This window comes from Pantherophis guttatus, chromosome 2, assembly GCF_059756535.1.
Source record: "Pantherophis guttatus breed Tessera chromosome 2, ASM5975653v1, whole genome shotgun sequence".
NCBI lineage: Eukaryota > Metazoa > Chordata > Lepidosauria > Squamata > Colubridae > Pantherophis > Pantherophis guttatus.
The window spans coordinates 149,052,558-149,080,317 of record NC_142064.1 but is presented as its reverse complement, the minus strand read 5'-3'; the positions used below and the strand labels follow the sequence as shown (position 1 = coordinate 149,080,317).

At 37.2% G+C, this 27,760-nt stretch overlaps 1 protein-coding gene across 7 annotated transcripts in view; it reads right to left on the bottom strand.

Annotated features, from left to right (window-relative positions):
* Window positions 1–27,760, bottom strand: part of CEP112 (centrosomal protein 112) — a 299,264-nt gene that overhangs the window by 41,732 nt on the left and 229,772 nt on the right. The window contains exon 22 of one of the 7 annotated variants that reach the window (XM_087886999.1): window positions 12,688–12,753. The exons of the other annotated variants lie outside the window; for them this stretch is intronic. The gene's annotated coding sequence lies outside the window, so the exon portion shown is untranslated. Of the gene's footprint in view, window positions 1–12,687; window positions 12,754–27,760 lie in introns of those variants that run through there. 7 annotated transcript variants of the gene reach the window in all.

Here is a 27,760-nt window from a genome sequence, read left to right as displayed (position 1 = left end):
AAATCAGTTTGCAACATTTAGATTATTATATATGTTTCTTTCACCACTTCTCTTTACACAAATGAAAGATAAACATTATGAAGGGAAAAAAAGGAAGAAAGCTGTGAACATCAAAGGCCTCTCCCTTTCCCACACCAATCTGCCAACTAACCAAACTTTCCAGTCAGAGCTATAATAAAATAACAAGTTCACATGATGTTCAAATGATTAGTTTCTAAATGTGATCCCAGTCATGAATTACCAATTCAGTAAAGCTGGATCTTATGACTTCTGCATAGGACCCTTTCTTATATTTATTAATTTGAATCTTGCTTTTTATTTAGGCATGCAAAGGGCTCCCTATTCTTATTTTCTCTTGCTATGAACCTTTGAGGTTCTTTCTTTAAAACTGAGTGGTCCATAATCATCCAGTGAGATTCTGCACTAAGGGTGGACAAGACCTTGAGTGTCTCCACTCCCCAATACTAGTACCATGTCTTCATCACATGATTCTCACTAGCCAATCAGCAAACAGTATGGATACTTCGAATTTTTGAGAGAGAATCCGGTAGGAAAATATATAAATATGTTTTTCCAACAAGCCTATACTGATGCCAAATTTTCATTGCAAACATTCTTCTGAGTCAAAGTGGCCTCTAAAATCAACAACAAAGTACCAGATCTAAGCTGGAAATTAATGATGAGAATATTTAAAATTGTACCATGTTTTTTTCTTCTTCCATTCTTGAAAGTTACTTGGGCACATGTGTTGGAATCAACCTATGTGAAGACCTTCAGTATCAATGAAACTATCAATCTGAGAGTAATTCACATAGCAAAATAATGGTGTTTTTTTTACACAAGGCCAGCTGCTTTGTATGAGTGACTCATTTCTGTTGTCACTTAGAAAGTTCCTACATATTTGCTACATTGTAAAGGCTAGGTGAAGAAATGAAAATTTATAAATAAATGGCATCTGAGCCTTTTCTTACCAAATGAAATGTTACATGAGATTGAATCATTGATGCCTTTTCTTCTAGATATAAAAGAGGTATATGTAATAGTAAATATTGTCAGGCAACAGCAACAATAATAGACACCTTATATAAGTTCATTTGGAATCCATATTTATTCTGTCCAAGAGAAAGTTGTCTTCACCTGCTAAAAAGCCACCTTTCTTCAAAACAGTGCTTTCCGAATTTGATTTCCCTATCTAAATTCTGTAGTTTAAAAAAATACTATGAAATAATTAAAGTTTTGGGATGCAATGAACATTTGCTATTTCAGTTATTTTTCAAGGACTTATGAAGAGGTTTGCTGTGAAAAGTTATATTATAGCTGAACTTTGAACACGGAAGTCTTATGTTTTGTTTTCTTATTCAGGTGCCCCATGTCCCATCTCATCCCATGAAAGTTACTTAAAAATCAGATAAGGCCTACTATAACAATGTGAGTGCATTATGGAAGAGGCAATTTATTTGATTTATTGATACAAGGGAAAAAGATACATAACGTACTTTAGAAATGTGTTACTTTAACCTAAAACAGAATGAAAAAAAAATCTTATAATCTTGTCACCAAGGTCACCTGACAAAGCTTTCTAATTTTTTTTCTCTATTTAGAAGAACATGTCTTATGGCTGATCCCTTGACCTGCAATTATCAAGGATTAAAAAAAGAGATCATGATTAAATAAGGCAGGCAAAGTTTTCAGGGTATGTACCCAGCAGTAATTTTTACTAAAATTTTGTAAACATAAACTATATCAGAGCTGATTTTATTCATTCATATTTTATCAACACATGCTTCCATATGGTTACATGCAAACTTTTACATGAAGAAATCTTATGGTGACATTATTTAAGTGGGTAGGCCTAGGAATCGGGGTGGGGGGAGACTCAAGATTTTTGTTATCCTAAAATAATAGAAAGGTATACCTTTGTTTCTTGGTGTCTGCCTATAAAATTTGGGAACAGAATTTCCGGGGCCTACAACAGAGGCAACTTAGAAGCCGGGTTGCTTCCTTCTGGCATAAAGACTCTAGGAGTACATGACTCAAAAACCTCAACAATTGAGCAATCCTAAGTGATTTTCATGACTTATGTAGATAATTTGAATCCATACTGAATCTTTCAAAATGATTTCGACCAGATGTTTACCATAGAAAAAAATATCATGGGACAGTTTTCCAAAAGTAATATGAAGTATACATTAGAATACACTAGAATACACTAAAATAGTAGAGTGTACACCACTAGACGATTCAAGAAAAATTCTCGTACTGCTAGGGAAAGAAGTCTTGTAATAGCAACCTGACTGAACTGCACCTTAAGGCCTTATGAAAATGTTTACCTTTGTGTGCAGTTAAAATGCAGCATCATTCTTACGGCTATTTGGAGCTCATTTATCAAATGTTTAGGAACTATACTTTTATTCATAAAGTGATGTTTTGATGAATGTGTGCATAAGATTTTTATATGCATTGTTATAAATAAAATTAAGGGAACAGGAAGAATGAATAAAGAGTTTTGATATAGAATTGTTAGAACATCCACTCATGCTGCATATTCAGTTACCTCTTTACAAAGCCACCTATTTGTGAAAGAAATTTGAAAAACAAATTCTTGTTAACAATCGATTTATCTTATAGGACTTTGTTATAAAGCAATTTCACAAGCCTGCAAAAATGGATCAAGTAACTTGAGGGGAAAAACAACTTTACTAAGCACTCTGCAAAGAATATTGTAATAGTTGAATCTTGTATCCGTATCCCAATTTTCTTATGAGATGCTTAGAGCAGCACCATATTCTTATAGTTCTACAAGGGAGGCAAAGCTCCAAGAAAAAGACTGTCTCAAGTCTGTCTTGGCAACTTCATATCAATTAAAATTCTGAATTTTCCTTCCCTCCCTAGAAATTTAAGACTGTAGGTACCATTCCTGTTGTGGTATGTGGACTGTATCACTAGTTTGACAGGATGTGGACTAACATTACAAATCAACTTACAAATGAACAATCTTTATAAGGAGATATCATTAGTTATTTTTCAAGAGCCATGCAAAAATGACCCAATGAGATATGATATTATCCCATTGGTTAAAGTGAATTTGCTGTGGTGTGTATGATTTTTGTTGGAAGTCACATTTTAGCTGTTTGCTTTCCTATTCCAATTATGATGAAAATTGATCCCACCAAGTTGGAGTTTCATTTCCAAAGCTAAGGAGAGTGTTGGCTGGGGAGGGCAGCTTTTTGACATGAAAGCAGGGGAGGAAAAGCTCCCTTTTTCTGCACTGCTGTTCTAATGAGAATCTTCCCAATGTAATTGATGATTTTAAAAAAAGGAATGCAACCACAAGCAATACATTGTTTATCCTACATAGTACAAATTTAGAAATCATTATCTATCCCTGTTGACTATACCAATTATCATCATAATTCCTCACTTATTTTGGATAACAGCACTTATAGACATAAAGGTAAAAGCATATCAGACATTAATATAATTGAGAGAGTCCAGAGATATTTCATGAGAAGAGTCCTCCACTCCTCTCGCAACAGAATACCTTATGCCACCAGACTTGAAATTTTGGGCTTAGACAATTTAAAACTACACCGCCTTCGGTCTGACCTAAGTGTAGTACATAAAATTATCTGCTACAATGTCCTATCTCTCAATGACTACTTCAGCTTCAACCACAATAATACACGAGCACACAATAGATACAAACTTAAGGTAAACCGCTCCAAACTCGATTGCAGAAAATATGTCTTCAGCAAGAGTGGTCAATGCCTGGAATGCACTACCTGACTCTGTGATTTCTTCCCCAAACCCCCAAAATTTTAACCTTAGACTGACTACTGTTGACCTCACCCCATTCCTAAGAGGCGTGTAAGGGGCGTGCATAAACGCACCAACGTGCCTACCGTCCCTGTACTAATGTCTCTTTTTATTCGTATCCATTTCATGTATTCATAATCATGTTTACACATTTCATGTATTCATAATCATGTTTGTACTTTTATCTGTAATCTTATATATGCTTGGCAAAAATAAATAAATAAACAAATAAATAAATAATTTAAATAAATAAATAAATAAATAAGGCACATGCAACATTGTTACGTTTCCACCAAAGTGATACGTATTTATTTATTTGCAGTTGCATACTTTTAAACTGGTAGCTTGGCAGGAGCTGGGGCAAGAACAGGTTACTCATCATGTGGTACTTGGGTCTCAACTGCCAACCTTCCGATTGACAAACCCTGTGTTTTAACCACTAGGCTAATGTGTCCCCTATTATAGACATAGGCATCAGATAACCTAACTTCTCTAGAAAAACCTACTCCAGCAAGAGCTTTCTCTTCTTTGATTGTACAATTGAGACCCCCCTCATTGTATAAATCTGCAATGGGCCATCTCTTTAGTGCAGATTTGATTTGTCTGGAACAAAAACAAAATCACCACCAAAGAACGAAAGCAGAGCTATAACACCACTTACTAAGGCTTAGATTAGGGTTCACAAAAATACACTGTTACTGCATTGGAAAAACCCTAAGGAAATGTTGACTATGCTTGGGAATTATTAGAATTACTACTTAAAAGGAGAGGAGATATTTTACGATAACATGAATTGGTTTGACATGATGGTGCTTGTAAAATGTTTGCAGCTTAATTCACAGAAAAATCCCTTTGTCTCACAATGGCTTTAGCAAAGTAACTATGTGGATAAAAATTAATTCTGGAAAAATCAGAGTAATCAAAACTATTTACACCGACTAGAAATATCTTCCATCTTTCTTCACAAAGTTGTTAATGTTTTTTTTTTTAAATTTCCGGTCTAAAATTATTTGTATTTACCCAAGAGACTGAGCATACCTACTTGTTAACATTTCACTAAGAGTCAGTGACATGTATTTCATAGAATTATTAAAATGACAAAGCAAACAAGTTTCAGGGAGAACTGATTAAGTGAGGAATTCTGTCCAATATAATGAGCTTGGTAAACAGGAATAATTAGCTCTCTATATTTGTAAAAAAAAACCCAAAACACAAGCAAGAATTCAGAACTGCTTCAGAAGTTTCATATTTTCACTTTTAAAGAAAGGATGATTTCAACCGGATAATCAATTTGACTTTTTAGAACAAAACTGATTTCAGTCCCCACTCTGGATATTTGGAGCCACCTTGGGGAACTTCTAAATGTCAGCTAATTGCTGACATTTCCTGCCTTTTTGTGGCTCGCATCTGACATGCCGTGGCAGTGACAGGATAATGCTGGGCCAAGTGGGAAAAATCTCTAATCATGCAAGTAATATCCCACATTTTGAAGGGAGAAACGTCATGAGATTAGAGGAGCAACAGCATGGCTTAAAAAAAAAAAAAAAAAAAAAGGAATCTGGCCTACCTAGGCTTTCCAGAGGAGAAGTTAAAAATAAGTAGATTATAAAGAGAAAAGAAATGCAACTGGTAAGAATAAAATAGGGGAAAACAGTACTACTTTCAAACGGTACTTTGATAAAAGATAAAACTTTTCTCTCCCACTCTGGATTTGAGGTACAGGAACAAACATGGCAACATTGTCATGGCAATGTATGTGCAGTGCATTGTAGTGAAACAATAATAACTAAGTCCCTAATTTTTCTAGATTGAGTCCCATTTAGCAAGAATTGATTCTGAAGACTAAGCAAACTATGATATCTTTATGTTGGGGTGGGCTCATTTAGTTAACCTATTTATTACAGATCCTTTTTTATGTTTTAAAAATGCAGTGAGATATTAAATGTATGCCAAATATTTTTCTACCCCTGGTTTCCTTTAAAATGTCACCTGCTATGATTGCTTAATATCTCAGATTTATCTCCATATGTCTCAAAATGAGTGCATAATTTCAGCTGATTACTAGAGATCTTAACCTCAGTTTATTTATTAATTAAATTTGTATGCTTCCCATTTTGCTAAAAGGTGACTCTAGACAGCTTACAACCAATAAAATTCCAAAAATAATACAAAATATTGTAAATATTTACTGTAATTACTAAGTTCCACTTTTTTTGTTTGTGCAGAAAGAAAACAAGAGGAAAACGTCTGTGCCCAATTCATGTTTTCTGTATGTACATGAAAAAAATACATTCTGCAATTACGGCAGTCAAGCAAATACAAAAAGTTGTCTTGGATAATTGAATTATTAGAGCGGCTGACCAGTAAGATTGCTGCTCTTCCAACTTTTTCATTATCCTGAAATGGGAATAAATAATCTGGCATTCATTACCATATCTACATGGATAAGAATCTGAAGTTTATACTGTCCCAGAACTGAAAAATATTAAAGATGTGTTATGTTTATTATATGTACAGTAGTATCTTCAAGTATCTGCAAAACCCCAATGAGAATTTAAATTTCTCATCCTCACATAAAGAATATAGACTTTGATTTCTGGTGTAATTGGTTTCTTTGACATCATTTAATAGTATAATTTTCCTCACAGTGCTGACCAAATTATAAATCCAAACTGGAAAGTAAAGCAGCTTGCACATGAATAAGTCATATAGAGAATCTAGTGCAGCAACTTCCTTGGGAGTGTTTCTTCGTGCTTTTTTCTTCATCTTACTATAGAAAGAATTCATAAATGCTTCTAGGTTACATTCAACATTTTCCCAATACATTCATGTGACTGGGGATTGTGTGCAGTAGAGACAGTATTGCTGTAAATTATGGACAAAGTCTTTTTTTCTTTTTTTTAAAACTGTATTAGTCATTTTACTGCAGTAGCTCTCAAATGATGCATCTGAAAATGCTAACAATAGACATAAAACTTGGTAAAATAATGACTTCCAACAATCAATTCACAGCTTCGCAGTAAAACAGCAGTTCTGATACATGATTTACTTTAAATTAAAAAGCCAATGGGTGGAACAGAAAATAGAATAAGCTAGGTATATTTTCCTTATGTTGACATTTAAAAACTGGGGTGTTACTACTAAGAAAATCTATGCATAAGTGGCCACCTGCTGCTGTTCATTTATACACTTGAGCAGAAACCTCCCTTGGGATACATTGTGAACCTAAGCAAGGACAGAAATTAATGTTAATAACCATGTTCGGAATTGGGCCTGAAAATGAACCATAGACCCATGAAAATGATATAATAGGATCATAACACCTACCTTACCTGCCATATTTTATACCAACTGATGTTTCTGGATCATGACTAACTTTGAAGCTTTCTTCTTATTACTCTGATTGCAGCAGTAGCATCAAACCTCAATCAATGTCATCTGAGTTCATTTAAAATTTTAAATATTTTTTTTTTGTGAAGATACAATCTTCACAATGCAGACCTCTCTTTAAGTTACTGAGGCCATACAGTATCTGAGCTCTATAATCCTTGTTTCATTCACTCTTCAACATTCCTGTGCGATTGCCCAATTTTATTTTTTTGAATAAATTGTGACCTGAGATCGTATCTCATTTACACATTCAAGAGACAAAACTCACATTTGTAAAGCAACTGCAATTGTGTAGCATTAGAAAAATTGGTTTTATAAAAATATGGAGAAATGGTTATAATTATGTATAATAAATTTGTAGCACTATTATGTCTCTAAAAGAAATTAAAAAGCTATTACTATATGAAAAGAACAATCTTATTCAGAACCTATTATGCTTGTCAAAATGTAGACAATCAGAATAAACTGTAAAGCTAATCAGTGGTCAGTATAGTGTATAATTTTCTGAAAACCTTCATAATTAAAAACTGATGACTGTCAAGCAACTGGATTACCATCAAGCACTAATGGTTTAAATATCAGAAATATTAGGACATTAGTGGGACATTAGTAACATAATTGTTAGCCCTTCCTCATACTATGCAGTGGGTTTATAGTAACAATAAATATTACATGTTTTTCCAATAAATGCATTTTATATACTCAAAAATATTAGAACAACTTTGATTAGATACCATCAAATCAGTGTCAACTCTTTAATCACATAGCTGGATTAGACTTTCTCTAGTACAACTTTAGCAACTACAATACAAGAGCCGTGGTGATGCAGTGGTTAGAATGCAGCATTGTAGGCTACTTCTGCTGACTGCCAGCAGTTTGAGTAACATTGGCTCAAGGTTGACTCAACCTTCTATCCTTCTGAGGTCAGTAAAATGAGGACCCAGATTGTTGAGAGCAATATGCTGATTGTGTAAACTGCTTAGAGTGGGCTGTAAAGCACAGTGAAGCAATATATAAGTCTAAGTGCTATTGCTACTTATGAGGAAAAAGTTCAAAAATTCTAATTTAAATATGAGAAGATTTACAAATATTCTTTTATATAGAATTGCTGTTACATTTCAGAAACATGTATTGCTGAATGTTTTGAAGTTTTCCAGCTAATCTCTAGGTATTAAAGCTCGAACTACCATGTTTCCCTAAAAATAAGACCTATCCGAAAATAAGCTTAGCTTGATTTTTACGTTTGCGCCTAATATAAGCCCTACCCCCAACATAAGACCTAGTTAAGACTCCGCCCACTCTGTCCCACCGTCTAGTTGTATGAGTTGGGGGCGAGGTGCATGCGTAAAAAATAAAGCTAGGGCAGGGGTAGTGGGTGGAGCTGCCCCACATGCCTCGCACCCGCTTACCTTAGGACCACCGCAGTCACGTCCCAACACCTGTCACACCACTGCCCGCCTTCTACTTGAGTGTTCCTCCCACTTTATAGTTGTAAAATCACACCAAAGGTCAGGGCATGGGAGGCCTGGCTGTGGTGGTCCTAAGGTAAGCTTCTAAGACATCCCCTGAAAATAAGACCTGGTGCTTATTTTGGGGGCCAAAAGAAAACAAGACCAAGTCTTATTTTTGGGAAAACATGGTAGAAGGAGTTTTAGGCATGTTCTCTACTTTGAGTTATTTATAAAAATAATAAAGGTAGGATTTTAAAAAAAATTTAAAACTGCATAGTTTGTTATCAGTCTCTAAGTAGACATGCTAAGGTGTTTTTTTTTTAAACCCATTTAATTGTTGCCAGATCTGTGGTGTGATTTTACAACTATAAAGTAGGGGGAAGCACTCAAGTAGGAGAATTCAGATAAGATTTTAATAAATTAACTCTTTTCCCAGACACATAATAGATTTAAAAATTACTGAACTTGTCCTATGCTAAAACTGATGATAAAGTCTTGAATCATCACCATAATTATCACCCTCAATTGTGATAATTTTCCAATGGCCCTGATATGGTTCAAGAGATGACATGAAAACCCAGTCTATTGGGCTCAACATGGTTCTCTATGATCTAAATTAAAAGCATAATAAGCATATTATGTAATATGTAGTTTTTAAAAGTCTCATGCTGATATATAATTCCAGACAATAATACAGTGTCCTAATGAATTACAAATCTCACCCTATTTCTCTTTTCCAAGAATTAACCAATCTAATTGTTGATAGAAAATACATATGAATAATTCACTGCTGCAACCAGGTATAGCTTTTTTCTTTCCAATATTGTAATTTTTTCTACAATACTCTACAAAGAATGTATTCATAATTTTGGCATGCTGACAGATTCCACAAGCTAGAGAATTTGTTTCGAAGAACCCTTGCATTCTTGTTGAGGCATGTTGGCAATAATTCTCAAGGAATGTTGGCAATCCTATGAATTTTACACAAAATATGGTAATAGTGACAGAACTTCAACCATAACAGTTAATGTTTCAGGCCTCAAAATGCAACTCTAGCACTTAAACTATCAGAATTATATTGGACTGAGGTCTCCTAACATAAAAGGAAGAATTGCCCCACTTCTCTGACATCTGAGTATTACAGTTGTGCAGCATTTTGGATTAGATTCCAGAAAGGTGTTTTGGATTAATGCATAGGTCACTTTTGGAGTGTGCAAACTCTGTATTGGTCTGCAGCTCTTTAAAGAAGCCACTCCTTTTTCTAAGATCACATAGTGGCTATAAAAGGCAGCTGCATGATCCTGGAAAAAAAGTTCAATTGCTTTAAAGAGCTGCAGGTATGACATTCATGATCTAAAATAGGTTTGGAGGTTTTTTTTTGGGAATTCTACCCAAAGTGCTTCAGAGTCTTAGTAATTATGATCTGATTCACTGAGTTGTGGTTTATGACCAAAAATAGTATGTGGATAAATCAACTTGCTGGTTGGTTTGAATACTCTGATCTTTTAAAGCAGTGGTGTCAAACTGGCAGCTTGCGGGCTGGATGCGTCAAGTGCAGGACATGCCCACCCCAGCTCAGTGAAGAAAAATATCACAATATGTAACATGACAGCAATGTGACTCAATGAGTTTGACACCCGTGATTTAAAGGCAAATAATAATTTGTAATATAAATTGATTTCAGCTCTCAAGTATAGCCATTGAGAAAAAATAAGGATAACAGCAACAGTGAAACATAAATATAACATTGATGCTTAAATACTGATGTTTTGTGCAAGGTGACTGACATAACTATTTCTTATTCACTTTATTCCTTATAATAGCTTAATGAACTAGTAGATTAGTTGAGAGAATGACTGTTCAAGCTCATCCAATTGGCTTAGCTGAAGGGGAAGTACCTATGTTATAATATCAGTAAAAATAATGAAAAATAATAAGCTAATGCTAATTTTCCAGTTGTAATGAAAACATTAAAAAAAACATATTATGAAAAGATCTGTTAATCAAAAAATAATTAAAATGAAATGATTTTACACTATTATGTAAATAAATATGAATGCTAAATCTTGTTTTTAGCTTCTTTTTGACAGATATGCTTGAAAATCTATGGCACTCAGTAAGACTCGTGTAAAACCTAGAAACCAATTAAGTGCAAAACACTAAAGTTATGGAAGGTGCACTGAAACCAATGAAAAAGATGGCTCTTTTTTTTCTCTGCCTGCCAGTGAGTTCTATAATCACATCTTCGAATACATTCTATATATCTGTGCAATGATCATGTGACCCAACTGTTGATTAATAAAACTTCACTGAGTTTTCTCCACTATCTGAGGTATAGATTAAACAGATCATTTTAAAAACGGCAAGCAGCAAAACACCAGGTATAAAATATTTATAGGTCTTTTGGTGCCAAACATTATCATATATATAAAGATAAGGGAATTTTATTATCGGCTTTTAATTAGGCTTATATTACAGGTATGCCAAAAGCAGTTGACATCACCCTCAGTGTGCCAATTATTGTCCAATCTCATTGATTAATGGTGATCTAAAGATTTTAACAGCAGTGTTAGCAAACAGTCTTGCCTTAGCCATCAAAACCAGCTGGGTGACCTTGGGCCAGTCATTCTCTCTCAGCCCAACCCACCTCATAAGGTTGTTGTTCTGGGGAAAATAGGAAGAGGAAGGTGTGTTGTATACATTTGTTGCTTTGAGTTATTTGTAAAAAAAAGTAGAGGTGGGATACAAATAAATAAACCTGCCTGTGGGAATTTATATGTCAGGCAAAAACTTTTTGGATGTAAGATTTTAACACTAAAAAAGGAAGGACTGAAGAAAAGCCCCAATATAAAATAAATAGCAATATAAAATAATAGCAATTGAAATAAATGTAAAATAAAACAGACATATTTTCAAACATATGCTTTTTAAAAATGTACATATGCCTTTTTTCCAAACTCTTATGAGATCTTTAAATGATAACCAGTTTTCTCCAGCAAGTTCTCAAGTATCTCTCACCATTAGAATTTTCAGCCAATTTTTATATCAACCCTTTTAAAAAAATTATTGTACATACACACACAAACACACATACACACACACGTGTGTGTGCGCATGTGTATAATTTATATCATAATATTATATGACATTAATTTATTAAAGGATCATGCAAGAAATATAGTTCCTGAGAATGGAAATGCAATGTTTGTTTTATGTTTCCTATTACATGTTCAGCTTGAACAAATAATCATTTTGTTCTCTGATAACATTAAATCAGACTATATAATATACCTCTGTATTGATTATTTCTACTAAAAAGTCAATTCTTCCACAGCAGAAGCAATAATGCTATTATGTTACCATCATAATCTTGTTCCTTTCTTCTATAAGAAAAATTTTATAAAAATTTATATAAAGTCATAAAGAGTTGATTGAAGAGATTCCTTTGGACAATGAAATCCTTTAAATCAAATCTTCATATAACAAGGCATCATACATACTGCTTTTTGAAGTGAACAAGACTTTACATGAATCAACATGACCTGAAGATTCAATATATGCTATATGATGAAAAAATAACTTAAGGAAAATTATTTGGTCAGTGGCAATACAGGATAACCAAATCACACAAAACTCTTTTAACCAAAGCTTTCAGAAGAAGATACCCCAATCGCCAAAATAGCAGCTGTCAATAAAGGCAATGAACCAAGAAGTAAAGTTTATACTTCTAACTGAAATAAAGATCAATTATGTAAAAAAGAAGCAATGCCAAAAAGTTATTAGAACTTTAATTCTATTAATCTGGGTGTTATATCATGTATTACAAATTTTATTTCACAGTGCCTTTAGCCTGGGCAGTTCCGGTTCATTATGATTTTATGGCTTTCTTACACTGCAGGGAGTCAGGTTGACGTAGGAGTTAAAGATAAGTAGTTCAGAGACCACAAGTTCTAGTCCTGCCTTTTCTATGAAAGCCAACTGGATGATTCACAGAAGAAGGCAATGGCAAACCACTTCCAAAACAATTCACAAGATAACTGCATGACTTGAATATGTTGACAGTGTCAAAAGAATACTTTTTCCCTGAAGTCCAAATCTGATTTACATCAAGATATAACAACAAAAATTTAAAGAGAAAGTATATCAACATCTCATATAATATTCTGTATTTTAAAACACTTTTAATATTTATTTATTTATTTATTTATTTGTTTAAATTTTTATACCGCCCTTCTCCAATGTAGGACTCAGGGCGGTGCACAGCCAAAGTAAAAACAAGACATACATACAAACATAGCAAATCTAAAAACTATTTAAAATAATTAAATATTTTGGCCAAATTAAAACCATTCCAATTTAAAATCAATTTAAAATTTGGTCAAGCCAGCCCAGCTTGTTGAAATAAATGGGTTTTCAGGGCCCGGCGAAAAATCCGGAGGTCTGTTATTGTACGTAATTCTGGGGGGAGGTTGTTCCAGAGGGTGGGCGTCACCACAGAGAAGGCTCTCCCCCTGGGGGTCGCCAGCCGACATTGTCTGGCGGACGGCACCCTGAGGAGGCCCACTCTGTGTGAGCGTACTGGCCGGTGGGAGGCTATTGGTGGCAGAAGGCGGTCTCGTAGGTACCCCGGCCCTAAGCCATGGAGCGCTTTAAAGGTGGTCACCAACACCTTGAAGCGCACCCGGAAGACCACCGGGAGCCAGTGCAGCTCGCGCAGGAGAGGTGTCACGTGGGAGCGCCTCGTCGCCCCCATGATCCCCCGCGCGGCCGCGTTCTGGACCAGCTGGAGCCTCCGGGTGCACCCCAGGGGGAGCCCCATGTAGAGAGCGTTGCAGTAGTCCAGGCGGGAGGTGACGAGTGCCTGAGTGACTGTGCGTAGGGAGTCCCGATCTAGAAAGGGGCGCAACTGGCGTATCAGGCGGACCTGATAAAAAGCCCCCCTGGCCACGGCCGTCAAATGATCTTCCAAGGACAGCCGTGCGTCCAGGAGGACGCCCAAGTTGCGAGCCCTCTCCGTGGGGGCGAGTGATTCACCCCCAATAGTCAGCGATGGCGTCAGCTGGCTATATCGGGACGCCGGAAGCCACAGCCACTCGGTCTTGGAGGGGTTGAGTTGGAGCCTGTTTCTCCCCATCCAGGCCCGCACGGCCTCCAGGCACTGGGACAACACTTCAAGGGCATCATTGGGGTGGCCTGGGGTGGAGATGTACAGCTGGGTGTCATCAGCGTACTGATGGAACTCCACCCCAAAGCCACGGATGATCTCACCCAGCGGCTTTACATAAATGTTGAACAGAAGGGGCGAGAGGACCGAACCTTGTGGCACCCCACAAGCAAGGTGCCTCGGGGTCGACCGCTGCCCCCCTGTCAACACAGATTGCGACCGGTCGGAGAGGAAGGAGGAGAACCACCGCAAAACGGTGCCTCCCACCCCCAACCCCGCCAACCGGTGCAACATGATACCATGGTCGATGGTATCAAAAGCCGCTGAGAGGTCTAACAGGACCAGGATAGAGGAACAACCCCTATCCCGGGCCCTCCAGAGATCATCCACCAATGCGACCAATGCCGTTTCCGTGCTGTGCCCAGGCCGGAAGCCGGACTGGAGCGGGTCTAGATAGACAGCTTCATCCAGGTACCGGGGAAGCTGTTGCGCCACCACACTCTCAACAACCTTCGCAACGAAGTGAAGGTTGGAGACTGGACGATAGTTAGCCAAAACAGCCGGATCCAGAGAGGGCTTCTTGAGGAGGGGCCTCACCACCGCTTCTTTCAAAGCGGCCGGCAGGACCCCCTCACCCAAAGAAGCGTTAACAATCTTCTGGAGCCAGCCTCGCGTCACCTCCCGGGAGGCCAGTACCAACCAGGAGGGACACGGGTCCAATAAACATGTGGTCGCGTTCAGCCGTCCCAGGATCCTGTCCATGTCCTCGGGAGTCACAGGATCGAACTCCCCCCAGATAACACTCTCAAGACCTGCCTCAGTCATCCCGTCCGGACATACCCAGTCAGAGGCCAGCCCTTCTCGAATCTGAGCGATTTTGTCATACAGATATTGCACAAAATCCTCAGCTCGACCCTTACATATTGTATGTAAACATTTCTACCTCTATTTTACCAGATTCATGGCTGTGTTTGGAAGCTCTTGTGAAAAATGTGAAGAAATGCATAAGTACCAGAGTAGTTATTTTCAAAAAATTCACCTTATCAGATTTTAACTTCTCGGTATAGTTGGATTTGTACCAACTATTCAATGCTTTAGACTTTGAGGGTCTCCCATGGTTGTGAGGCTACTTTGCTTATGGCCTTACTTATGTTGTTTTCATGGTTTTATTTATGTATAATTAAAATTATTATTGTAAATTGTTTATACGTTTCAATCAATTATCTCCACTCTGATTCATTTAACAATGAAATAGCAGAATAAAATGAATACATTTTAAATATGGCTTTTTCCAGAAAATGTACAGAGAATGCAATCAGTGGTGAAATCTAAATTTCTTTCCTACCGGTTCTGTGGGTGTGGCTTCGTGGGGTCTGTCACTGCGTCTTTGTATTTACCAGCAGAGCTCATTATTTCTGGACTGTCAGACTTTCCGTAGCTTGCCAACTTTTGTTATCAGTAAGCTAACTACGTGTATCCGCATTCCTTTCTTTCCACTTCACACTTTTTCTTTCTTCTCTTGCCAAGAGGAGTCCGGCTACTGAGAAGTAGCCGATACGAACTTTGCAAAAATGTAACAATTAAATATTTAGATAGTTAGATGTTTTATTTTCTTTACAATAAATATGAGTTTATTAGAAGATGTATTCTGGTCTTATTTTTCAAAGGTATACACAAAGAAAATGCCACGATCCAGGCAATTACCCCAGGAAGGTAACGGGGCTAATTACCTCTGACAGGGTCATGTGACTGGGTGGGCATGGCTATGTAACCATCTGACTGGGGGATCAAAAGACAGAAACTCACTAACAATGTCCTGCTGGAGCAGGGTTTGACTAGATGACCTCCAGGTCCCTTCCAGCCCTGGATTATCCTCTGAAGCTGCATCTAGTGCCAGGTTTGTAGTCCTTCCTTCCTCTCCTTTTCCCCTCCCTCCCTCCCTCTCTTTCCTTTCCTTCTTTCTAGACCCCCACCCCCACCCCACCCCCGTAAAAAAAAAGAGGCTCCGACGATCACACGCCACAGCTGTGATTGTCGGAGCCTATTCTTTACTTTTTTAAAGCATTTTTAACTACCTATTCACCCACGTCGGTAGTAAAAAAAATGCCTAAAAAGTAAAAAAAAAAAAAAAAAAAAGTTCCGATGATCAGCTGAGTGACCCGCAATCCGTCGGAACTTATTTTTTTTTACTTTTTAAAGCATTTTTAACTACCGGTTCTGGAGAACCAGTAGTAAAACAATGCTAAAAAAGTTTTTTAAAAAAAGTTCTGACGATTGTGGGTCACCCAGCTGATCATTGGAACTTTTTTAAAAACATTTTTTACTACCGGTTCGGTGAACCAGTAGCATTTATTCCTACCGGTTCAGGCGAACCGGACCAAATGCAATCTTATAGAACTTGGAAGTTACGTTACACTAGGTTTCATAGGATTTGTTTTCATCAAGAACAGAGATCAAATTTCCACTATGAGAGAATTGGAACAACTGACAGTTAGAACAATTAATCAGTGGAATTACTTGTCTCCAGAAGTTGTGACTGCTCCAATACTGAAGGTTTTAAAAAAAAAGATTAGACAACCATTTGTCTGAAATGGTATAGGTTTCCTGCTTCAGCAGGGGGTTGGAGTAGAAGACTTCCAAAGTCCCTTCTAATTCTATTGTTCTGTTATTCTGTTAACTTTTTTGTGATCTCCTTTTAGCCTTTCAATTTAGCCATTTATACTACAGTATATAGTGGTAGAAATGTATATTTCAAACAATGTATCATAACTTGAAACACAAAATTCATTTCATAATATTTTATTAAGAAGAGCTAGATTTTCCCCACACTCAGGTAATCATTCTATATTATGTCCTGCATACTCTGGACAGCCACAGGATGTATTATGTGGGCATAAAATCGAAGAGTTCCATTACACACAGACTTCACATTTTTATTACTATAGTTATATGTGGGGGTGGATTTGAAATTTTCTCAGAAACTTCAATTTGCTCTTTTAAAAGTCAACTGCATGTCATTTCAAAATGCAGATTTGCTCCTGTGCTTTACTTCCTCTGCTATTTTAATTTTTGCTAGATTTAATTATTTTTGTTCATTTAAAAATCATTCTACTATTAACTGTTCTGGAAAGTACCACTTTCAGGTTTTTTTAAATGAACAACTCACAGAAATGTAAACTTTGGTAAATAATATGAAGCCATCATTATCTATCTCCATGGTTCCTATTAATCCAGCAAACACAGACAACAAATTATGTGGTCTCAACCACAGACAATCAAATAACAAGCACAATTTATTATCTTGTTTAGAAGAAAGGTTACAAAAAATAATAATTTACAGAGGAATATTCCAATTTGGGCACTGCCTAGAACTGTGATGGCGAACCTATGGCACGCGTGCCACTTGTGGCATGCGGAGCCATATCTGTGGGCACGCGAGCATTGCCCTAGCTCAGCTCCAGCACACGTGTGCGCCGGCCAGCTGATTTTTGGGCCTTCCGGGCCCACTGGAAGTCGGGAAATGGGCCATTTCCAGCCTCCAGAGGGCCTCCGGGGGAATGGGGAAGGCCGTTTTCACCCTCCCCAGGCTCCAAGAAAGCCTCTGGATCCTGAGGAGGGCGAAAAATGGGCCTACTGGACCCACCGGTAACCTTTTTGCCATCACATGCCAAAAGCAGGGGAATGCAGTGGGGTCGCACGCGCATGCGGGGGGGTCATGTGTGCATGCATGGGGGGGCACTGGGGGACATTGAATTATGGGTGTGGGCACACGAGGGTGCGACACCCCCCACTCCCCCCATTTTTGGCACATGACGGCAAAAAGGTTAGCCATCACTGGCCTAGAACCTCTTCAAGGTGAGGCAATTTTAAAAATTACAAACTAACATAGAAAATTATTTCCAAACATTTATTTTCTGTTAACTGAACAAAGATCCCAAGCCGAGTCCACATTAAATTTTATCCTTGCTAGTAAGCATACCTAGGGCTAAACCTAGAATTAGAAAGAGACAGTGGAATTAACATTGAAAGCAGGAGTTGTCAGATATCATTAAGCCAAAAACATAAGACTTTTGCTAAAATAACCAATTGATACAATGGAAGAGAATACTTGTAACTCAGGTTTAGGCTCTTGATGCTCTCTGAGATTGGTTGTTTTCTTGCAGACACTTAATTAACAAATTAGGTAACATGTTTAATCACCATATTCTTTGTTAATAACATTATTTAAAATGGTCGCCACTGTCTTTACTCAATTCATTATGGCCTTCAGCTAGCAAATTGGTATTTACTATATAATTATTCCTAACTACTGTAATTGCTTCACAAACATAGAGCACATACAAGTTATCAATTAATTTGTCAAATTCTAAAACAAACAATTAAAATTTGTGGGGCTAGTGGCTTTTTCACACCATCTTTCTATAACTAAAAGATTCCTAATACAGGTAGAAAATATTCAAATGTCAAAGCACTGGAATACTGTTTGATCAGTTTATAGTGAGTCATTACCACGCTTTGCTTGCCTCACTTCTGTAAGACAGGTTCCTTTAATTTTCCTTCACTTTTTATATAATTTCAGTTTTTTTGAGCTGTAGCTGAATCCTTATAAATGCAAAAGCACTAAAAGCAATAGAAAACAGATCAACTTCTAAAGCACCACAAGTTTTTCATTTGTGCAGCTACATACCATCCTACTCTCATTAGAATTGCACAGAAAAAGCAGAGAATGTCAGTACTTTCAAACTATTACATAACTTCCCCTTCCAAAAAAAAAGGGGGGGGGGAGAAAAAATGTGCCTTTTTATAGATATACTAGTGGTAATGAAAGAAAAAATGGAATGGTGTGATATAGTTTAGGAGCACTTGTATTTCAAAATCTGACTTCAAAAACACATGGCACTTCATTCAGCAGAGTTGGAGAGTAAAGACTACATTCTGCCCTATAATTAATTACTCCAATTCAACAAACTTTTTTAATTGAAGTCCATTTTGAAAAAAATAATTTAAGAAGCAGAAGATAAAAATGTAACAAAGTGATGGTTTGGGGTCCCTAATAAAAATGAACTGGTATCACCAAGCTTGCATCATTACAAACTTCAGCTGCAAATTATCTTAAATTGTTTATGAGGACTAGGCAGGAAACAGAAGGGCAAAGAAAGGAGGCATGAAGACATGGAAAGCAATACTTCTATCAAAAATGGTGCATTAGTAACTCAAACTATAGTATAATGTCAAAACATTAATCACCTTTATTTCCTTGTGTTCTTTTCTGGCTTCCAATCTTTTCACCAAACATGGTCAATTACTATCCAGGATTATAGTGGAAGCACATAATATCAGATGTGAGCTAAACACTCAGGCTTGGTAGAGACTAGGGGTGAAGAATGTCACCAGGTATGCAGACAATTAGAACCTGCTGATACTGTTAAAATTATTACACTGGCTCCAGTAATTGCTGTTTTTACTCAGGGGAATTGAAACGGCATAAATTATATTAATTTTAGAAAGAAAAACACAACAAATCTAAGTATAGTTCTATAAGGGCAGATCCACATTTTTACTACAGCTAGAGGAAATGAATTTGGTTTTTTTGGCATTAAAAAAAGGCTACTCTGGAATATAGAACTACTCTGGACTGATACGATGTATTCTGGTATTTGGCAACATATTTATTGATTTATGTCTAATTTGTTTTTCTGTTTTCTAAAACATAATGAAAGAAATACTGAGGCCAATAGTCGTTAACACATGCCTGAAGCTTTTTGAAGGCCGAGTTCTATAAATACAAAGAGAAGGAATATAACAATATTTATCCTCTTCATGAATACCATGGATATAAGAATCAGAAATAGAAGCTAGATGAAAATGATTTGGAAAATGCAAGCAGTTACAGGGAACGAGAAAAGGGAGCATTAAAGAACTAGACTGGACTACCACAATGCTCTCTACATGGGGCTCCCCTTGAAAAGTATCCGGAGGCTCCAACTGGTCCAGAATGTGGCCGCGCGGGTGGTTATAGGTGCAACTCGTTGTGCCCATGTGACACCCCTCCTGCGCGAGCTGCACTGGCTCCCAGTGGTCTTCCGGGTGCGATTCAAGGTGTTGGTTACCACCTTTAAAGCGCTCCATGGCATTGGACCTGGATACCTTCGAGACCGTCTTCTGCCACCAGTAGCCTCCCACTGGCCAGTTCGCTCCCACAGAGAGGGTCTCTTCAGGGTGCCATCGGCCAAATTATGTCGGCTGGCAACACCCAGGGGGAGGGCCTTCTCTGTGGGAGCCCCTGCCCTTTGGAATGAACTGCCCCCAGAAATTCGTAAAATCTCTGATCTCCGTGTATTTCGCTATGCCCTCAAAACCTTGTTGTTCCGCCAGACTGGGCTATCAATGTAAACATTTTAATTGGTTTTTAAATATGGGATTTTAAATTTGGGGTTTTATAATTGGGTCTATCATTTAATAATTTTAATTATTTTTAAATTTTGTTTGTCTTTGTGCTTTTAATCAGGATGTACACCGCCCTGAGACCTTCGGGAGAAGGGCGGTATAGAAATAAAATTAACAACAACAACAACAACAATAACAACAACAACAACAACTAATAAGCAGCAGTTTTTGATACTGATACACAATATTCATTATTATTTGAGCTCAAAACAAATATAAAAATAAATATGTCAAGATTAGAAACAAAAATCTTCCCTTAAAAGTTATCTTAAACTATCTTGTTTGTTTTGCAGGGAGCAATAAAATATTTTCTCAAAATGGATTTCAATTAAAAAAGAAGTTGTTGAATTGGAGCAATTAATTCTAGGGCAGAATGTAATATTTTAGAGTTTTATCTCATTTATGGGGAAAACCAAGGGACCTTCTTCTGTATTTTATGTAAATATACATTTTTATGAAAGATTTATTTATTTAAATGATTTAGCAATCATTTTCTGTTTATCCTAATTATACAAAAATAACTAAATAGCCAGGCTGAGGTTACCACTAATTACATTAACCTGAGTTCTTTAACAAAATTCACCAAAGATTTGGAGGCAGAAAGATAGTGCATACAGAACATATGGAGTGGTAATTGTGGCCTTTTACAAAATAAGGCTCTATTAAAATAAAAATTGGTAATATGGTGCTTTTAACCTTCAGATCGTGTTTGCGTTCATGGGCACGATGGTGTCCATGATCACCATATTGCCTACCCATGAATTATAAAAGTTTACCCATGTAAAAATATGAGATGCACCTTTGAAATAATTGTCTGCCTTTGAAAGAAAAACTTATTTTCTGAACTTCAAATGTACACAGAGAAAATGCAACTTTTATTTTCCTTCTTTTACAGGTCTTGTGCACTTATCTCCAAGGATGGCCAATATTTGTTTAAATAAAAAACTGTCCCACTAATATACATAATGGAAGGAGCACTGTTAAAAATCAATGTAGATTACCTGTATTCTCCAATTGTACAGCCTTTCAACCCCCAATCATTTTACTCTCTTGTCCTAGATAGGTTTATTACTGATCTGTGTAGATTAGAACTACTAATAATGGATTGAAGCAACCTGCTAAAAGCTTCAAGTTTCACAGATGATAGCACAAACCTACATTTGGAAATAATGATAGCTGTGATACTTAACCTGGCCCTAAATCAGCAGTTGTTTGTTTAATAAAAAGCATAGTTAGAAAAGGGGCCAGGTAAGAGAAGGTTCAGAGACAAGAATTTTTTTTTATAGTCAACAGCATACTCTTTTCCATTCTTGCAATCCTCTAACTATATCTCTTCCAATAACAACCAATATTTCACTGTATGCAAATTCTAGGCATGGAATTTCTATATCCCCTATATCAGGGGTGTCAAACTCATGTCGTCATCGTGGTGTCACATGATGTATTGGGACTTCCCCCCCCCTTCTCTAAACCGGGCATGGCCATGGCCAGCACGTGACACATCCGGTCCGCAGGCCGCGAGTTTGAAAGCCCTGCCCTGTATTCTCCATGATTATTTCTCACTCCTTTTAAAGGTATCCATGTAGCTGATGGTATTATGTCTAAAGAGAGTGAATTATATAAATGAATTGTGTATTATATGAAAGACTTCATGTCTACTATTTTTTATTCAGGAGTTGAATATCAGTGACCCTGAGAAAAGGGATAATTCCAACCCTAAAAACTTTGTGATTATAATTCATATTTTGTCGTACTGTCACTTTCGGGAATGCAGTCTGCTCATTTGCTTTTAAGAGTGCCAAGATTGGCTCATTTACAATGGTAAAATGTTCTTTGGCATGGACATATTTGCTAGTCACAGTACTTTAAAACTTATTTCCAATCTTATCAGAAGCAAATGGGATAACTGGTAATTTTAAAATTGGTTTCAGAAACCAGTTCCTTAGCAGTGTCACTTTTTATTGTATTTTCAAACTGTGTCCTAGTTTTTCACAAGTTTAACATTCTGGGATTCTAGCAGAATTGTGGTTTATTTTTTTAATTTATTGGATTCATATCCTATCTTATTATCATCATTGAAAAATGATCATTCATTTGACTTTAAAATCTATGCTAATGTCTCAAATGTAACATTTGCATTACTGCAGCAAGCTGTGAAAACTAGATACTATTAATTTTGCTACAAAGAGGTTCTTCTGCTCTTCTGAAAATGCCATAAAGCTCCCATAAATTTTTGCAGTTGAATGAAATTTGCTAATATTGTGTTTCCTCCTACAGTGCTGGAAAAACCTCCAAGTCAACACTGTTCCATAACAGAAAAGGAAGACAGGCATAATTCCAAAGAGTCTCTGGAAGCAGAACAAAGGCTGACAACTGGAAAGCCTGCATTACTTCTGCAATACTTGGAATTGGAAAAGGCAGAGATGGATTTTTCAAAGCCCTTTCTGTGAAGCCCCAAACTTTTGAATGTGGAATCTTCTATAAAGTAACCCAGCCTTATGAAATGGATTCCTGGGATCTCATTTTTAGACTGTATTCTGAAACCAACAAAATCTCCAAAAGAGCTTTTAAAATTATTCCATACTCATTAAACTTTGCCTCCCTCTCCAAATTATTTTTAGCTCATTTGACTTGGAAATACTGTAGCGTAAATACTGCTGCACAAGATAAAGTACAAATTAATTGAAAGTAAAAACACCATTTTAAAACACAATCAAAGATACAAGTAAAACCACAATCAAATAACAATCTTTTATTTCTTATGTACAATCATATCTGATTCTCAGAAACTGTTTGGACAAGTTCCTGTAGTTTTCCTGGCACGGTTTGCCATTGCCTCCTTCCTAGGGCTGCGAGAAAGTGACTGGCTCAAGGTCACCCAACTGCCTTTGTGCCCAAGGCCAGACTAGAACTCACTCTCTCCTCATTTCCTGTCTGATGCCTTAGCCACTATACCAAACTGGTTAGATATGCACAAAAACCTGCCAGGTGTAAGACTTCTAATGTATAATTTTGATGTTTGTCATGTATGGTTTTTTAATGTGTTGAGGTATGAAAAGCCAAGAGAAATAGCAGTGAGCAAAGCCAGTTATGGGAAAATGAGTTCTTTGTTTCATAAAAATGTTATAAGTATTATAAAGTGCTTAGACTCAATCTTTTCATAGTTGCCCAACTGGCCAAACATTTGAAGTCATTTTTTTTTAGCGGGGACTGTTTCATAAAATGCTGCATTTTCAAATACTATTTTCAGCTGAAAAAGTTGAATAATAATTTTAGAAAACGAAGAATGTTAAAATAAAATGAAGTTCTCAACCAAATCAATCTGGAAGTAGTTTGGTTTCTTTTAATGGTATGTTCTCCTTCCACCAGATTCACAGTTCATGTTCAAAGATTATATCAGTTATAATTAATATGCTGACAATAGCCAGCTATAGCTACCTTTCCATGGACCAAGGACATTATCAATCTCCTGTCTCTGTCCCTGCAATCTGGGAGGGCATGGATCAAAACAAGCTCAGAATAATTCCATGTAAGAAGGAGCTACTATTTATTGATGATCAATCTAGCTCAATTCCATTTCCAATGTTGAATCTGGATAGGGTCATAATCACCTTAGAGGAGACTAGAGAAGGTCTTGCTATAACAGCAGGTGGAGGCCATAGCCAAGGGAGCCTTTTCAGTTTCACTAATGCTCCAGTTATCCTTATTGTCTGAAGGGAGAGCGGTGGGAGCTTTTCCACAAGCTTCTTAGTGGCTGTCCTCACACTCTGGAATATCTTGCCTTCAAAGATGCAGAATAACTCAAGTACTTGGATTTCAAAAAGTCACTGAGGACTTATTTTCCACAGGATAGCAATAGCAATAAAACTTATATACTGCTTTACAGTCAGCATATTGCCCCCAACAATTTGGGTCCTCGTTTTACCCACCTTGGAAGGATGGAAGGCTGAGTCAACCTTGAGCCTGATGGGATTTGAACTGCCAAATTGCAGGCAGCCGGAAGGCAGCAGAAGTAGCCTGTAGTACTGCACTCTAACCAACTGTGCCACTGAGGCTCTTCGAGGCACCAAGGAAATTTGAATGCTGATGAGGAAGGGCTACCTTTTGAACTGGACAGTTTTTATCTGTTCAATTTTGATTTGTCTGTAAATAACCTTAGAAAGTCAAGATGATATATAAATGATACATTATGATGACGATGATATACAGTATATGATATCATACAAACTATTAGCTAGCCTTGGAACAAAAGATCCATGAGACAGAAATAGAAGAGGACTGCTTGCTGACAAATTTACTAAGTTTTAACATTAAGATCTCTGGGTCCTAAGTACCAAATGGAATCACCGTTGTTGCATTCTGTATGCATGACTGCGATTATCAATAGAATTCAGAGGTTTACATGGTAAACTCTACTGTCCTTAAATTGGTAAACTGCGAAAAGAAGGACTGATCTCATAATTGACCAGAAATACAAATTGATTCTCTAGTGATCTCCATATATTTGGGCAAAAATGTTTGAGGGAAGATTCCTTTCTTCCAGCTCTAGATTCTAACAACTGAATCCAACTGCCATGATGTGAAAATCTCAAATGTGAACTGCAGAGATAGAAGTAACTATACAATGAAAACTTTCAGCAAAAGATAGTTCCTTACAAGTGAACAGGATTTAGATTCTCCTAATCAACCAGTTGCATGCACAGAGTCCAGGATTTGGGAATTATATATAATAGGTTCAAACCTAACGAAGACCAGATAAACCAACCGGACAGATGTCAGCCTTCCCAGGTAGTCCAAACATGAAACACAACCAGATGAGCTATTTTACTGTAAGGCTACATTAACAGAATCTTGCAAGTCTGAAAGTACAAATCTCCCACCGTCTCCTTTACAACCTGAGAAGTTAGAGAGGATCCCTCCTAAACCTTTCTGCATCTATCATGCAGCTGTGGGTTAAGCTCTCTCTTATCTGACTGCTCCTTAGGCATTTCTTTCTCACATACCACAACAGTGCTACCATAGACTACCTAGTCTAGATATCCTGAGCCATCCTGCAGACACAATTGGCCCCCATCCTTTGAGACCCATGTTGCTATTTTATAGGGAACTATCACAGTGGTCTCCCAAGGATAACTATTAAACAAATGGCTGCTTCTTTGATGGACAAAACAAAACCTTGTTTTACCATTTCCATTAAGTCATATTATTTAGCTTGCTGTATGTATCTGACCAGGTATGTATCTGCAATGGACCTTTTGGACCCTAGAAAGAATAGAGCTGGAATGGACTTTGGAGGTCTTCTAGTCCAGCCCCCTGCTCAAGCAGGAGAACCTATACCATTTCAGATAAGTTATTGTCTAAACTCTTCTTAAAAACCTCCAGTAATGAAGCGCCCAGAGTTTCTAAAGGCAAGCTGTTCTACTGGTTAATTGTACTCACTGTTAGGAAGTTTCTCCTCAATTCCAAATTGCTTCTCTCTTTAATTAGTTTCCAACCATTGTTTCTTGTCCTGCCCTCTGGTGCTTTGTAGAATAATTTGACCCCCTCTTCTTTGTGGCAGCCTCTCAAATACTGGAATACTGCTATCATGTTAAGAAAGACTCTATCTTTTCTTACACCTATCACATAAGGATATAAGACTATAAAAAGTAGAGGAGTGTTTATTTATAACTTTCACATTAAAACTGGACAGGACTAGAATTAGAAGTTACCCTTTTTCCTATAGCTACATTGTACATAAATTTGGCCCTGCCTATTAAAGCAAGTGGAAGTAGCAACTTTTTTAAAAAAAAAAAAAAAATTATATGCCGCCCTTCTCCGGAGACTCAGGGCTTACAATGCGTTAAGCAATAGCCTTCATACTTTTGTATATTTATACAAAGTCAGCTTATTGCCCCCACAAACTGGGTCCTCATTTTACCTACCTTAGAAAGGATGGAAGGGGGACTTCCGGTTGGCGACTTGAGGCGACAGGGTGTTGGGTGAGTGATCGCTGCTCCCCTTCACCCTTTATCACCGCGTTTTGGGGGACCCTTTAGGGGCGCAGGTCCTGGAGAGACCTGCGGACAAGAGGGAGAGCCGGGCGAGCGAGAGTGTGGGGCGCAACCACCCCCCGCTGGACTCGGCAGCTCTGTCGAACCAACGCGGCGAGCCAGCCCTCTCATGGCTGGCCTGAAGCCGCAATAGCCAGCAAAAAAGACGGGAGCTAAGAGGAAGACCTGAGGTGTCGTGCCAGATTGATTTCCACCTTTCTATACTCTGAGGCGTTGGTGCGGAGAGAGAGGTCGGCGGAGTCGGGTGAGGAGTGCTGGATCGTGTGAGGCGGCGACGGAGAGTGGGAGCGGATCGTATCAGCAGAGACCCGGCAAGCCGACCAGGAATACGCAGAGAGCACCTTTATCAGCATAAAGAGCTCTGGAGGTTGCGGCTAGAGGGAGAGGAGGCGAGTGCTGACGTGGCTGGCGCTGTGACTGAAAGCGAAGTGAAAAGTAAGCAAGAGCCTGAAACTCTGAGCTTCTGAACTTTCATCCCTGTGGGTATCGTAAAGAAACAGGAAGTGCAGCCATCATTGAGCTGAAGGAGGGGATTAGCAGAAGATTGACAGGAGGACGATCTAGCAGCAGGATCCACCATAGAGAACTGCCGGAACCCATTAGGAGCAAGTGGAGAGCGGAGAGAAGAAGATTTATGACTTGGGCTGACAGCACGCCTGTACAACTAAAGATATATATAACTGGTGACATTTTGATTTGCATTTCCTACGTCCTTTGAGTAATTGATTAATCGGATCTTTAATATTGGAACTTTGATTACCTCCTGAATAACAGTTTTAATGAGATTTAATTATAAATAGTTAAGAAATATAGAGTATAGAATTTAATTACTGGTCTTATCTTGCTGCTATTGATTAAATTTACATATCTGTATTTTTATATAAGGACTTGGATTCAAAATTAACAAATTAATTATATAATTACATCTATTATATCTACATTATATATATAGTTATCTAAATTAATATTTATTTGGTTATACCTAGCTATATCTGTTTATCATAAATTAATTATCTCTATAGGCAATATTTATTAATTTAATTATATTAACTCTATATATTAGTTTTGTATATTGACATTATATATATAGTTATCTAAATTAATATTTATTTAGTTATATCTAGCTATATCTGTTTATCATAAATTAATTATCTCTATAGGCAATATTTATTAATCTAATTATATTAACTCTATATATTAGTTTTGTATATTGACATTTGAGACTTATAGAAACTTTTATATTAAGATCGGAATTTAGCTATATGTAAACTACAATATCTATAAGGCTTGATTTAAGGAAGATATTTAATTGAAGTGAGGAATTGATTCTAATTAGTTAAGATAATACATTTCTTAATAGATTTAAGAAGAGAAATTGATAAAGCAAATAGGGTAAATTCATTGAATGGTCATTTGGAAAAACATTGAGAAAATCATAA